Source organism: Manis javanica, chromosome 11 (assembly GCF_040802235.1).
Source record: "Manis javanica isolate MJ-LG chromosome 11, MJ_LKY, whole genome shotgun sequence".
Classification (NCBI taxonomy): domain Eukaryota; kingdom Metazoa; phylum Chordata; class Mammalia; order Pholidota; family Manidae; genus Manis; species Manis javanica.
Genome location: NC_133166.1, coordinates 39092904 through 39107219, shown reverse-complemented (window position 1 = coordinate 39107219; position 14316 = coordinate 39092904). Strand labels below are relative to the sequence as shown.

The window sequence follows — 14316 nt, the reverse complement described above, 5'->3', positions numbered from 1 at the left end:
TCTCTCCCTGCCCGAGGACAGTCAGAATCCACCCCAAGCCTTCTGCTGCCTACAGAGGCCTTGTCACATTTTCTAAACGGCCTAGCTCCAGGGATGAGAAATAAGCAATAAGGATTCTCATTTCCTCCACACTCAAGGAACCACCACACTAAACCCCCATGAGCTCCAAAAGAAGGAACACGCTGCCATGTGTTAAGTGTGCATCTCTTCAATCCTCTTGTCATGGGACAAACTGCACCTTGAGAATGAACATGTGCCTTTTCTGGTCAGGGTCGTAAAGGATCACCATAATATCTGTTTCCTACAAGTTTACTATATGTCAGGCACTGAGCTATCCATTTTAAAAGTATTATTTCTACAAGCTAGGACTAAGGTCACTGAGGCTCACAGAGACTTCAATGGTAAATCCAGAATAACACTGCTAGTGTATGCAAGAACTCAACCATGTCCACTGGCCTTCTCTAACTCTCTGCCTCCTGATGCATGCCCACCAGCTCTAGTAGGAACCAGGCACATCATTCCAGGGTAGTCTGAGCATTTATAAAGTCATCACTTTCAAATACACATGTTCTGTTTGTACAACTAAGGGCAGATTTTCACACTGACCTATAGATGTCTCTTTTTGTTCCACTAAAGAACCTATATTAGTTATTTCTTCCAAAGTATCTCTCCCTGCCTTTGCTTTGATCCTACTTGGAGGACATATGTATGGTTCCTGATATAAAGTACCTCTAATATAGTTAGGAGGACAGTATGTACACATGAATAAATGAAGAAAGCATTGCTGTCTATTTCAGGTAAGTTGGCAAATACAGACAAACAGTTCAGTGGAGGCTACCAGATTCAGTTGATCACAAATAAACATCAACTCAGACACAGTTGCAGTAGCTCTGAGGTGAAGCGCCTTATATCCCTTCCCCCTCCCCTATAGCTGAGCTAGAGACTGGGGGCCAAGATTTTGTTCTGCCCCCCTGATCTGATCTCCACATGAAGTACCTCCCAAGGACTAAGGTTTAGAGAAATCAGATACACAGAAAGCATAAGGTATGTTAGACGTAAGACAGCTCTGGAGATTGTCCCACTCAGTTATACCACTGTCAGATTCATAACATTGTCCATAACCTCCAGCTCCTGGTGTTAATGCTTTTGTGTGATTCCCTACCTGCTGAGTGTGGGAAGGGCATGACTTCCTTCTAACCAGTAGGATACAGTAAAGTTGATGGGGTGTATGATTATATGTACATGATTATGTTTGTATTACATAAGATTAGACTGCATGTCTTGCTGGAGCCTCGCTCCCTTGTTGGCTTTCAGGAGTCCAGCTGGCCATGTTGAGAAACCCAACATGGCCAGGAACTGTGGGCAGCCTGTTGGTGCTGACGGCACCTTGCAGCCAATCAGCAAGAAACAAAACCTGAGTCCTACCAAGGAACTAAATTCTGCCAACAACCTGAGTGAGCCTGCAAGTGGATCTTTCCCCAGTCGGGCCTCAAATGAGACTGCAACCCTAACAGTCACCTTGATTGCAGCATTATGAGACCCCTGAGCAGAGTACCCAGCTATAGCATTCTTGGACTACTGACCTATTAAAAACTGTGAGATAATAAATTTGTGTTGTTTTAATGTGTTAAGTTTACAGTAATACTGTTATGCAGCAATAGATAACTAACCACTACTATTATATAGTGAAGCACTACAGTATTACTAGTGGGACAACTAATAACCCACCAGTGCTCATAAATGTCTTCTTCCACTTTGTCTTATTATTGTTCATTGGTGTTATAAGCATTCATAGAAACAAACATGGGGACATGGTAGCCCAAGGGCTTTCATGAGAGAAATACTGTCCATTTTTTTGTGAGAATACATGACATCTACCTCTATCCATTCATTTTTAAAGCTAGAAGCAACTTTAAAAATTCCAAACAGAAACATAATAGTGAAAAAGTTATCTAGGCAGCATGCAATTTATTTTCCCAAACTGCCTCCTGGTTTCCTCTTAAGGAATTACTGGATGGAGCCTAATGAACTGTAACTGCGGACCCCACACTTACCTAACAACAGTGGGCTTCTTATACAGGCTAGGCCAACCTCCCTGGAATTTAATGTTCCCTTTCATCCCAGCAGTAGCCTTCTCACCATTCTGTTCCCTCTGTAAGACTTGCTGGGATTCCTGCTTCCCACCCTCTGGAAAGGCCATGGCACCTGCCATGGTCGAGCACAATTTTCAGCCACCCATTGATTCTGTGGGCCTTTGCACCCCTTCCAATTTTCCTTTGCTTAAAGTTGCCAATCATTTCTGTGCCTGGTACCCAAAGGACTCTTACCAAATCACAGAAGGAAACCCAGAGCCAAGGCTTCCTGATTATTCCCAGAGCCGTTAGTTCTCTGTTCTCTAGGCCTGGTCAAAGAGTAAATAGATAAGGCCTTAAGAAATGCTTATCTCACCAGAAAATGCAAGCAACTCACCTACGTTCAACTGAATACAAAGTGCTAGTTGTATAATGCCTGAAAGGGAAATAATTGAAAGGAGATGTAAGGAAACCAGGAGACTAGAGCAATAGAATTTGTTGCAAAAAAAAATTCTAGACCTGGCTTTAAAACAAGTTCCTTCAGCCTTGTCCGTTTCAAGTGATTAGTGTTCCTGCAGACAAAGGATAAAGAGATTTTCAGAACTTAAGCAGATAAGCTGTCTAAGCAATCCTATTAATTACATAGAAGAGTGCGGGTTGACTGCAGATTCTTTACAGTATTTGTCACTGACTGGTCGTTTTCAAACCTTGAGGGCCTTTAAGAGATAAGCTGGATGGAAAAGTATCATTATTTTAGGTTGAAAAAAAAGTATCAAAACCTTTTGGTCAACTTTTAAACAAGTGATTTTATATCTCGATGTCCTATTTGAGTGCATTCAGGTCAATTACTTGTTTCAATCAAACCAGTAACTAAATGAGGACTTGTCATGATTATCAACATTTTATAGAAAAATACAGGTAGGGAATATCTTATCAGTGTCCAACAATCAAGCAATTAACTGTATTTTTGAAAGCCTTCAAGAGAATCTTCCATATTCCATGAGTTAGGTGCAGATGTATGTTGAATTCTATTTAATTAATAATTATTCCATTTTTACCATATGTTTAACACTGTGTTATGCAAAATAATGCCTATTACCCTAGTTTGGATAAGAAAAGATTGTGTGTGAATGTTCTAGAAGTTTGTCCCAAATGAAAACATTCCTATGGTTGCTATTGATTTAAATCTTTTAAAAATGTTAATACAGCTCCCTAGATTCCTAAATACAGTACTTTGAATATAACTGAACATTTTTCTTCCATGTTTCGGAAACTCATAAGCACTATCATTTTGTTAAATTTAAGTTCAACAAACAATTTAGACCATCTATTATATAGTAATGCCCTTGGGGGCTATTAAATGTTAGGTCTCTATCTTCCTAAAATGATCGGCTCCAGAATTATTATGCTTTTCAAGTTACGTTTTTATGGTTTTCTATCTCTAACTTTGGTAACAGCTTCAACCTGCCTCTTTTCTCAGGATCAATCTCTCTTCTAAGCCAGGAAAACTGAAGGATTCCACGGAACTTACATCACCACACTTGTTTTTATAAACCATTTCAAGTCAATAGATTTCTAACTACTTCAGGAGTATTCTTTTCTCTCTTGTGGGTTAAAGACCCTGAGTTTCATCTCCTGTGTTTCCCTTGCCAATGAATGGTCTTTCTCATCCTCCATACAAATCCAAACTTGTTGATCCTGGGAATCTGAAACAATGACAGAATGCCAAGAATGCTGAATATAAATTATATACCTATATTCATAATCAAAATGCATTACTTAGATAATATGAGCATTTCTACATGGAAATATTCTGAGAAACAGGACATGTCCTATAAGTACTAGGGGAAAGGGTGGAACTTGAGAGATAAAAGGAATTATTTTCATTCACATCTACTATTCCTACTTCAAAACAATATTATGAGGTAGTTACTCTTGGTCTCATTTTACAAATAAGGAAGCTAATCTCAGCATAAGGAGGGTGTCCCAGTCACACAGTAAGGATGCAAAGCCAGCGTGTACATGCAGATCTGTCTGGCAATGAAGCTGTGCTGATTCCAGATCACACTCCAGAGTTCCATCATACAGAAGCTATCACACGTTTGTGGTGAAACAGGCTGATTCCAGATTGTTCATGACAAATGAGAACAGAGCTTCAGAAACATTACTTCCAAGGCGTGACAACTGTTTCTATTCTAGGCTCCTACCTGTAGTGATTTATACTGTATCAAGATGTTTAAGCCAGAGCATTTCACAAACAAAAACCCTGTTATGTGATGGTTGTGCTTTTGAGCTGACCAAAAGAGGAATTGCTTGGCTTCTCAGATTGACTGGTGGGTGTCTGCTCTGATTCTCCAACCCACCCTTCACTTCCCCAGCTCCCCTTATAATTATGCAAGGTCTAATTCCTAAAAGAAACCCCTCACTTTCCAACTCACTGTGGTTCTGTGTGCCCTGTCTAAACCCAGACTATATGATATAATGCGGCTCTTTTGGGAGATGAGTGGGTGGGCGGAGTTCCAGAGGTGACCAGGGGCTATCTTCTTCCAGTGCCCAGAGGATAGGGTGTGCCAGCAAGTTGGCACTTTACAAACTGTGGCTGCCAATATTTTCAAAGCCACAAATCCGGGAATGAGAATACTTTTAGGTCAAAGTGCCCTTCACAAATGCACTGCATGGAATTCAGCCACTGCTCACTGCAGCTCTCTGATCCAGCTCAGTTAGGAGGCCAGGGGACTGTATCCTCACCTAACTCAGCTCAGTCAGATAGAAAATGCATAACCTTGGAGCCAAAATCTGGTTTGTAGTCCCAGCTTTGACCCCCTAAGTAAGGCACTTAACCTCTTGGAGCTGTTTTCTCTTCTGTCAATATAGCAGTGAGCTCAAGGAAATGATTTCTGATATCCCTTGGAAATAAATGTTCATGAAGAGCAAATTTAAACTCACTAGTGGCCCCTAGCACATAAGCAGAAACTACACTCAACCAAAACAATGTTGCCAAATATACGGGAAAGGGCTAATCCTAAAGAGGCTCTAATGAAACTTCTAATTAATCCTCATACTGGAGTATACATGGTAGTCTTCCTGGCTAATACCACATAAGGCAGATTTAGAATTTAGAATTTATTGCTGTTATTATTGCAAGAAGTTGTTACTTCCATGAAACTAATGGTACAGGTTGGGAGTCCATTCATTCCCCTGCTAGTTTTCATATCTTGACTTTGCCTACTCTTTTTTTTTTTGGTCTGCTCTGTGACATTATTTGAGATGAACCATGTGGTCAACGCTTCAGTCAAAAAATCTGAGGGGTGTGAATAGACTGGCACCTCACTTAACAAGCAGCTATATGGATGGGAAATTCTGAATAACATAGAGTCTGAGGATCTTAGGGTTGGAAAAGACCTTGGAGAGCCCCTCATCCAGGGGTTTCCCAATTTCCAGATTGGGCCCTAACTTTGGGTCTCCAAGCCAGTGCCAGGTTGGCCGTCTCAGAAACCCAAAAGCATCTTCTAGAGTTTCCTGAGTTCCTATCGTCAGAGATGAAGCTGGGACAGAGCCCTGGAATCTTTTTTTTTTTTTTTAATTTCCCAGTTAACTCAAATATGTTGGTAGGTTTGAGAACAGCAATCTGGAAGAATTGTCATCCAACATTGAAATTGTCATTACATTCAAAAATCCATCAACATCATCCACCACGTAAACAGAAAAAAGGACAAAAACCACATGATCATCTCCATAGACACTGAAAAAGCATCTGACAAAATTCAATATCCATTCATAAGAAAAACTCTCATCAAAATGGGTATAGAGGGCAAGTATCTCAACATAATAAAGGCCATATATGATAAACCCACAGCCAACATCATATTAAACAGTAAGAAGCTGAAAGCTTTTCCTTTAAGATCGATAACAAGACAGGGATGCCCACTCTCCCCACTGTTATTCAACATAGTACTGGAGGTCCTAGCCATGGCAATTAGACAAAACAAAGAAATACAAGGAATCCAGATTGGTAAAGAAGAAGTCAAACTGTCACTATTTGCAGATGACATAATATTGTACATAAAAAGCCCTAAAGACTCCACTCCAAAACTACTAGAACTAATATCAGAATTCAGCAAAGTTGCAGGATACAAAATTAACACACAGAAATCTGTGGCTTTCCTATACACTAACAAGGAACTAATAGAAAGAGAAATCAGGAAAACAATTTCATTCACAATTGCATAAAAAAGAATAAAATACCTAGGAATAAACCTAACCAAGGAAGTGAATGACCTGTACCCTGAAAATTATAGACACTCTTGAGAGAAATTAAAGAGGACACTAACAAATGGAGACTCATCCCATGCTCTTGGCTAGGAAGAATTAATATCATCAAAGTAGCCATCCTGCCCAAAGCAATATACAGATTCAATGCAATCCCTATCAAATTACCAACAACATTCCTCAATGAACTGGAACAAATAGTTCAAAAATTCATATGGAAACACCAAAGACCCCGAATAGCCAAAGCAATCCTGAGAAGGAAGAATGAAGTGGCAGGGGGCGGGGGGATCTTGCTCCCCAACTTCAAGCTCTACTACAAAGCCACAGTAATTAAGACAATTTGGTACTGCCACAAGAACAGAGCCACAGACCAGTGGAACAGAATAGAGACTCCAGACATTAACCCAAACATATATAGTCAATTAATACACGATAAAGGAGCCATGGACATACAATGGGGAAATGACAGTCTCTTCAACAGATGGTGCTGGCAAAACTGGACAGCTACATGTAAGAGAACGAAACTGGATCACTGTCTAATGCCATACACAAAAGTAAATCTGAAATGGATCAAAGACCTGAATGTAAGTCATGAAACCAAAAAACTCTTAGAAAAAAACATAGGCAAAAATCTCTTGGACATAAACATGAGCGACTTCTTCATGAACATATCTCCCCGGGCAAGGGAAACAAAAGCAAAAATGAACAAGTGGGACTATATCAAGCTGAAAAGCTTCTGTACAGCAAAGGACACCATCAATACAACAAAAAGGTACCCTACAGTATGGGAGAATATATTCATAAACGACAGATCCGATAAAGGGTTGACATCCATATAAAGAGCTCATGCATCTCAACAAACAAAAAGCAAACAATCCAATTAAAAAATGGGCAGAGGAGCTGAACAGACAGTTCTTCAAAGAAGAAATTCAGATGGCAAACAGACACATGAAAAGATGCTCCACATCACTAGTCATCAGAGAAATGCAAATTAAAACCACAATGAGATATCACCTCACACCAGTAAGGATCACCACCATCCAAAAGACAAACAACAACAAATGTTGGCAAGGTTGTGGAGAAAGGGGAACCCTCCTACACTGCTGGTGGGAATGTAAATTAGTTCAACCATTGTGGAAAGCAATATGGAGGTTCCTCAAAGAGATCAAAATAGAAATACCTTTTGACCCAGGAATTCCACTTATAGGAATTTATCCTAAGAATACAGCAGCCCAGTTTGAAAAAGACAGATGTACCCCTATGTTTATCGCAGCACTATTTACAATAGCCAAGAAATGGAAGCAACCTAAGTGTCCATCAGTAGATGAATGGATAAAGAAGATGTGGTACATATACACAATGGAGTATTACTGAGCCATAAGAAGAAAACAAATCCTACCATTTGCAACAACATGGATGGAGCTAGAGGGTATTATGCTCAGTGAAATAAGCCAAGCGGAGAAAGAGAAATACCAAATGATTTCACTCATATGTGGAGTATAAGAACAAAGAAAAACTGAAGGAACAAAACAGCAGCAGAATCACAGAACCCAAGAATGGACTAACAGTTACCAAAGAGAAAGGGACTGGGGAGGATGGGTGGGAAGGGAGGGATAAGGGTGGGGAAAAAGAACAGGGGCATTACGATTAGCATGTATAATGTGGGGGTGGGCACAGGGAGGGCTGTGTCTCACAGAGAAGACAAGTAGTGATTTTACAGCATTTTGGTATGCTGATGGACAGTGACTATAATGGGGTTTGTTGGGGGGACTTGGTGATGGGGGAGTCTAGTAAACATAATGTTCTTCATGTAATTGTTGATTCATGAAACAAAAAAATTAGAATAATAATAATACAATTTTTAAAAAAGAAACATGCAAATAAACAAACAAACAAATAAATAAATAAATAAAAATTGTCATTACAGAACTTCTGGTGCTAAGCAAGACAGAGTAAGCCCATTACAGCCTAGCTCTCCCATTGATTATAACTAAAATCTCTGGACAGAATGAAAAAGAACTAGCTGAGGACTGTGAAGAGTAAACAGCAGCAAATAGATTGAGAAGGGACATCAAACTCATAGAAGAACTGTTATGGTAGTGAACTGACTTGGTTTTTCTTTCCTTTTTTATCTCTTGGTTTTGATCTAAGGGTAGGCTGAGTCCCACAACTATGTTAATTTTCAAGAGGAACCTTTTAATTTTTCTGTTTTTATTCTTTTTTTTCCTCCTGGTCCTCAATGTCAGTCCTAGTCCTGAAGCCTCACAGTCACACAGGTGGCACCACTGGTGTAAGTACCTATAATTTGGGACAACCACCTCTCAGTTTACAGGAATTGGGAAGAAGAGTCCCAGTGGTCTTCAGAGTGTGAGAGGGTATACTATTATTTTTCTCTCTTCTTTCTCTTCAAGTTGCCCTGAAGTTAGCCCAGGTGCTCAGAATTATGTAAAAGTGTATGGGCTACAATTCTGAGGGAAATGTGGCTTTTTAGCCAGAGGGCTGGAAAAAAGGACCCTGGGGAGCCAGGGCATATCAGGGAAATTCCAAGGATGGGAAAATTGGGGAAGGAAATCCCTTAACTATCTATGAATTACCACTAGTCTCAAGACTCACCCCTGAGTTACCCATGGACAAAACAGACACAAAAAAGAATAGAAAAGGCTAAACTATGAGAACTAAGTGAACACCTGAATGGTGCATACATTGAGGCAGACACAAGCGGCACATCAAAAGCTTTGAAAACAACTGGCACTAGAACCAAAAAAGAAAGGGGGCATTACTATTAGAAGACATAATGTGGGGTGGGGGGCCATGGGGAGGGCTGTACAACACAGAGAAGACAAGTAGTGATTCTATAGCATCTTCCTATGTTGATGGACAGTGACTGCAATGGAGGGGACTTGGTGATGGGGGGAGTCTAGTAAACATAATGTTCTTCATATAATTGTAGATTAATGATACCAAAATAAAAAATATATATATTCAAAAAATAATAATAAAGTAATATTCTCCAGGGGATTTTAATAGGACCCAGAGTCTCATAATATTTAAAATTCCAGAATACAATAAAAAATACACGACTTAGAAAAAAGCAAAAAAAAAAGAAAAGAAAAGAGAAAATCTGTTCAATTCTCAAAGAAAAAGAAAATCAGCAGATGCCAAACCCAAGATGTTCTGGGTGTTGGAATTATAAAGATTTTTAAGTGACTATTATAACTATGCTCATGAAAGGAAGGTAAACACACTTGAAATGAATAGAAATATAGATGTTCTCACCAAAAATTTAGAGACTTCAATAGAGAAAGGATAGGCATTTTCAGCAAGTAGTTCTAGAACAGTTGGATATCCATACACACAAAAAAATGAACCTCAATATACACCTCACACTTTATACCAAAATAAACTGAACATGGATAATAAGTCTAATTATAAAATGCAAACCTTTCAAACATTTAAAAGAAAAAGTAGGTGAAAATCTTTTTACTTTGAGCTAGGCCATAAATTCTCAGACACAACCCCAAAAGTATGACCCATGAAAAATTAAATGATCAAACTGGACTCCATCCCAATGAAAAATGTCCACTCATAAAAAGACTTTAAAATGTTTAAAAAGTGAAAAGTTAAAAATATTTGCAAATCACATATCTGACAAAGCACTTGCATCCAGATATACAAAGTACCCTCAAAACTCAACAAAAAAGAAAACAGACCAATTTTTCAAATGGGCAAAAGATGTGAATGGTCAGTTTACTAACCTGCCATTAATTGTACATGAAAAGATTCTCAGCATCATTATTCATCAAAGAAATGCAAATTTAAACTGCATTAAAATACACTATTACAATGACTAAAAATTTTAAAACAAAACATTGACCAAATGATGGTAAGGATGCAGAGCAACTGGAACTCTCACTCACTGCTGATGGGAATGCAAAATGGTAGCAACATTGGAAAAATTTGACAGTTTCTTATAAAATTAAAGATGGATTTGCCTTATGACCCACAAATTCCACTCTGGGGTATTTAATTAAAAAATGAAGAGTTATGTTCACACAAAAACCTGTATATTAATGTTTGTAGCACATTTATTCCTGTTCACTCCAAACTGGAAACAACTCAAATATTCTTGGCATTTATCCTACTTGGTGCTCTCTGAGCTTCCTAGATCTGTAGTTTTGTGTCTGACATTAGTTTTGGGAAATTCTCAGTCATTATTTCTTCTGCTCCTTTCTTTTCTTTCTGCTGTTTCCATTATGCATATGATAAGCTTTTGTAGTTATCCCAAAGTTTTTGGATACTCTATTCTACTTTTTTCATTTTTTTCTCTTTGCTTTTCAGGTTTGGGAATTTCTATTGATACATCCTCATGCTCACTGATTATTCCCTCAGTTGTGCCTACTAATGAAGTCACCAAAGTCATTCTTCATTTATATTATAGTATATTTCACTTCTAGCATTTCCTTTTTTATTTTTTCTTATAACTTCCATCTCTCTGCTTACATTACCTATCTGTCCTTATATATTGTCTACTTTTTCCATTAGCTCTCTTAGCATATTAGTCATAGTTGTTTCTTTAGCTGATAATTCCAACATCCTTTCCATCCTTTCCAATTCTGGCTCTGTCTCTTCAAATTCTGCCTATTAATATGCCTTATAATTTCTTGCTGAAAGCTGGACATGATGTACTGAGTAAAAGAAACCCAGCACTAGTTCTCAGGGAGGTTTCTACTTGTGGGTTTCTGTTCCTATAAATTGTGATTCTCTAGATCCACCTGTCTCTCCAATTTTTAGGGCAACAGATCTCAATTCTTTGACAGGTATAAGAAAGTTTTTGATTTTCAGTTTGTTCGGCTTTTTACTTGCTATTAGAATGGAGTGATGACTTCAAAGTTCCTTACATACCAGACTAGAACCAGAAGTCCTTCAAATATTCTTGAGCTGGTTAATAGATGGAGACTGTGGTAGATTTATATAATGGAATACTACCCAGCAATAAAAAAGAACAAACCATGGATGAGTCAAAACATGGATGAATCTCAAATATATTATACTAAGTGAAAGAAACTTGATGCAAAAAGCTGAATACTATTTGTTCCACTTATATGGCATTCTGGAAAAGACACAACTATAGGGATAGAGAACAGATCAGTGGTTGCCAGTGGTTAGGGATGGGGATGGATCTGACTGCAAAGGGGAAGTACAAGATAATTTGGATGGAATTTTTCTGTATCTTGATTGTGGTGGTTGTTATGTGAGTCTGTGGATTTGTCAGAATTCATAAAACTATGTAAGAAGTACATAAATTTTAAAGAAATTTTTAAAAACTGCCATTACAACACCCCATCTGGGTTGTTTGAAAATTCTGCTTGGAAGTTTCCTGTGCTGGGGAATTTACTTTTTTCAGAGACCACTGATCCTATTATTACAGGGCTTGACGATCACTCTGCTGTGAATGGGTTATCAAGATTTTAAATATGTCAGTCCCAAGGTAGGCAGGAGTCATTATTTCCACCGTGGGCTATAACAATTCTTTCATTTACTGTAATTGCCATAGAGTGAAAGGGATGCACTATGGAATTAGACAGCTCACAGAGTTTCTTATATATTGAAACAATATCAGCCTATCCAGAATGTGTACCTTTATTGGCCTAGTTTTTCCCTTTCTTGGAACAAATTTATTTCCTTCTTATATATATATATAACAGTTCATCAGATATTTGAAGATTTGCTAATTGTTTTCATATTCTCACCATCTCAAATTTTTCTCTGAGTAAAAGTGTCTGGTTCCTTGGACTGTTCCTCACATGGCATGTTTTTAAAATTTTTTATCACTCCCCAGACCATGATCTTTATTTTCAATATTTCTTCCCAATTTCCAGAATACAACATGGTATTTAATTATCCGCTAGTATAGGATCTACAGGAAGACATTTTTATTGAATTTGGTCCCATGATTTCTGCCTTCACACATCCAGCAGAGAATGCATAATGTAATCTTTCTTTGCAGACTGAAAATATTCTGGGGTCTCATGATCATCAAGTTTTGTGGTCTAACTTGTGCTGGCTCTATAGCCTCTGATAATTCTTGGAGCACTTTCAAATTCTAGCATTTGGTGACATCTCACTAGACTTGTCAAACAAGTCAACAATAACCATAACACAACCACCAGAAACATATCTCAGCATCTATAAAAGGATCCACATCTATAAAAAGATCCACAGTTGTCACACCATATATTTGGCCCCCCTCTAGCACTATGTCATTCTGTAACTAGAGCTCCTCATTGCCCAGACAAATTTTGTCGAATACTCATGAGGCAAAGTCCTCTCATTTCCCAAGAAACAGAAGATCTTTCTTAGGTTCCAGCTAATCTTCTCAGGAAATTATTTCTCACTCACAAAGCACATCTCCATCTACTTAGTCCACAATCCAGCAGTCAGACAGATAGTGCTATAACAGTATGTATACTCAGTGAGAAATAAATATTATCTCCGATCGGTTTACAGAGCGCTGTTGAAACCCCTTGGTCTATGACTTCAGATGTAGCAAAAGTAGGTTTAGGAAACTAGGTTGAATTCTGCCAGCCCCAAGACATCCCTCAATACATATTTGAAACATACATTGCAAGTTATAACTCAAATTACCCACAGATGATTTTCTAACTTCTATTTCTATTAATTCCTAAATCAAGGAAATACATATAAAACAAAGCCTATTTCTATAGGCTAGAAAGAAACTTCTGGTTAAGTGGGACTTCTGCTAAAGCAATTTAAAAGCAGAATTTTGCTTGAATGGGTATTTTTAAAATGAGAACAACAGCTCTGTGAGAGACACTGACAAGAGAATGCAAAGATAAACCACAGACTCTGAGAAAATATTTGCAAGAGACATCTGATAAAGGATCAAAGAATCTTTGATCCAAATATATATACAAAGAATCTTTAAAACAGCAATAAGAAAATGAGAGATACCTCAACTAGGAATACAGTACAGTGGGTATATAGTTGGTATATAGTTGAAGATATATAGACAGCAAATAGCATATGAAATGATGTTCAACATCATATGTCATTAAGGAACTGCAAATTAAAACAATGAGATACTAATACACACTTTTTAGAATGGCTAAAATCCAAAACACTGACAACACCAAATGCTATCAAGGAGGTGGAGCAACAGGAACTCTCATATGTTGCTGGTGGAAACACAAAATAGTACAGCCATTTTAAAAGACAGTTCGGTGATTTCTTAGAAAACTAAACATACAATCCAGTAACTGCACTCCTTGGTGTCTACCCAAAGGAGCTGAAATTTATGTTCACACAAAAACCTGCATACAGATGTTTATAGAAGCTTTATGCATAACTGCCAAAGCTTGGAAGTGACGAATCTAACTATATGACATCCTGGAAAAGGCAAAACTATTAAGAGAATAGAAAGAGGAGTGGTTTCCAGAAGTTAGAGGGGAAGAAGGGATAAATAGAGCTCAGAGGATTAGGACACTGAAACTATTCTGTATGATACTATGATGGTGGAGTGTGTCATTATATTTTTGTCAAAATCATAGAATGTAAAACAACAAGAGCAATCCTAATGTAAATTTGGAGTTTAGATGATACTGATGTGTCAGTGTAGGTTCATTTATTGCAACAAATGTACCACTCGAGCAAGATACTGATGCTGGGGGAGGCTTAGCTTGTAGAGGCAGGGGACATATGAGAACTGTTTGTACCTTCGGCTCAATTTTGCCATGAACCCAAAATTGCTCTAAAGATTAAAGCCTGTTTTTTAAAAAATGGGTAGAACACCATTTTGGAATATTAGGGAGCTTTTAGGGTTCTTGTTACATGAAAGGAAATTGCCAAAGGATCTAGAAGAAGCCAGTGATACAGCTGCACTTACCACCTTGAGGATTTCCAGTTCTCTTTATACCCGTTTATATACAGAATGCCTTCCTAAGACCTGAGTTTAAAA

At 38.1% G+C, this 14316-nt stretch overlaps 1 long non-coding RNA gene across 1 annotated transcript in view; it reads right to left on the bottom strand.

Annotated features, from left to right (window-relative positions):
* LOC140844394 (uncharacterized) overlaps positions 1–14316 on the bottom strand; it is a 57680-nt gene that overhangs the window by 24330 nt on the left and 19034 nt on the right. The window lies entirely within an intron of this gene.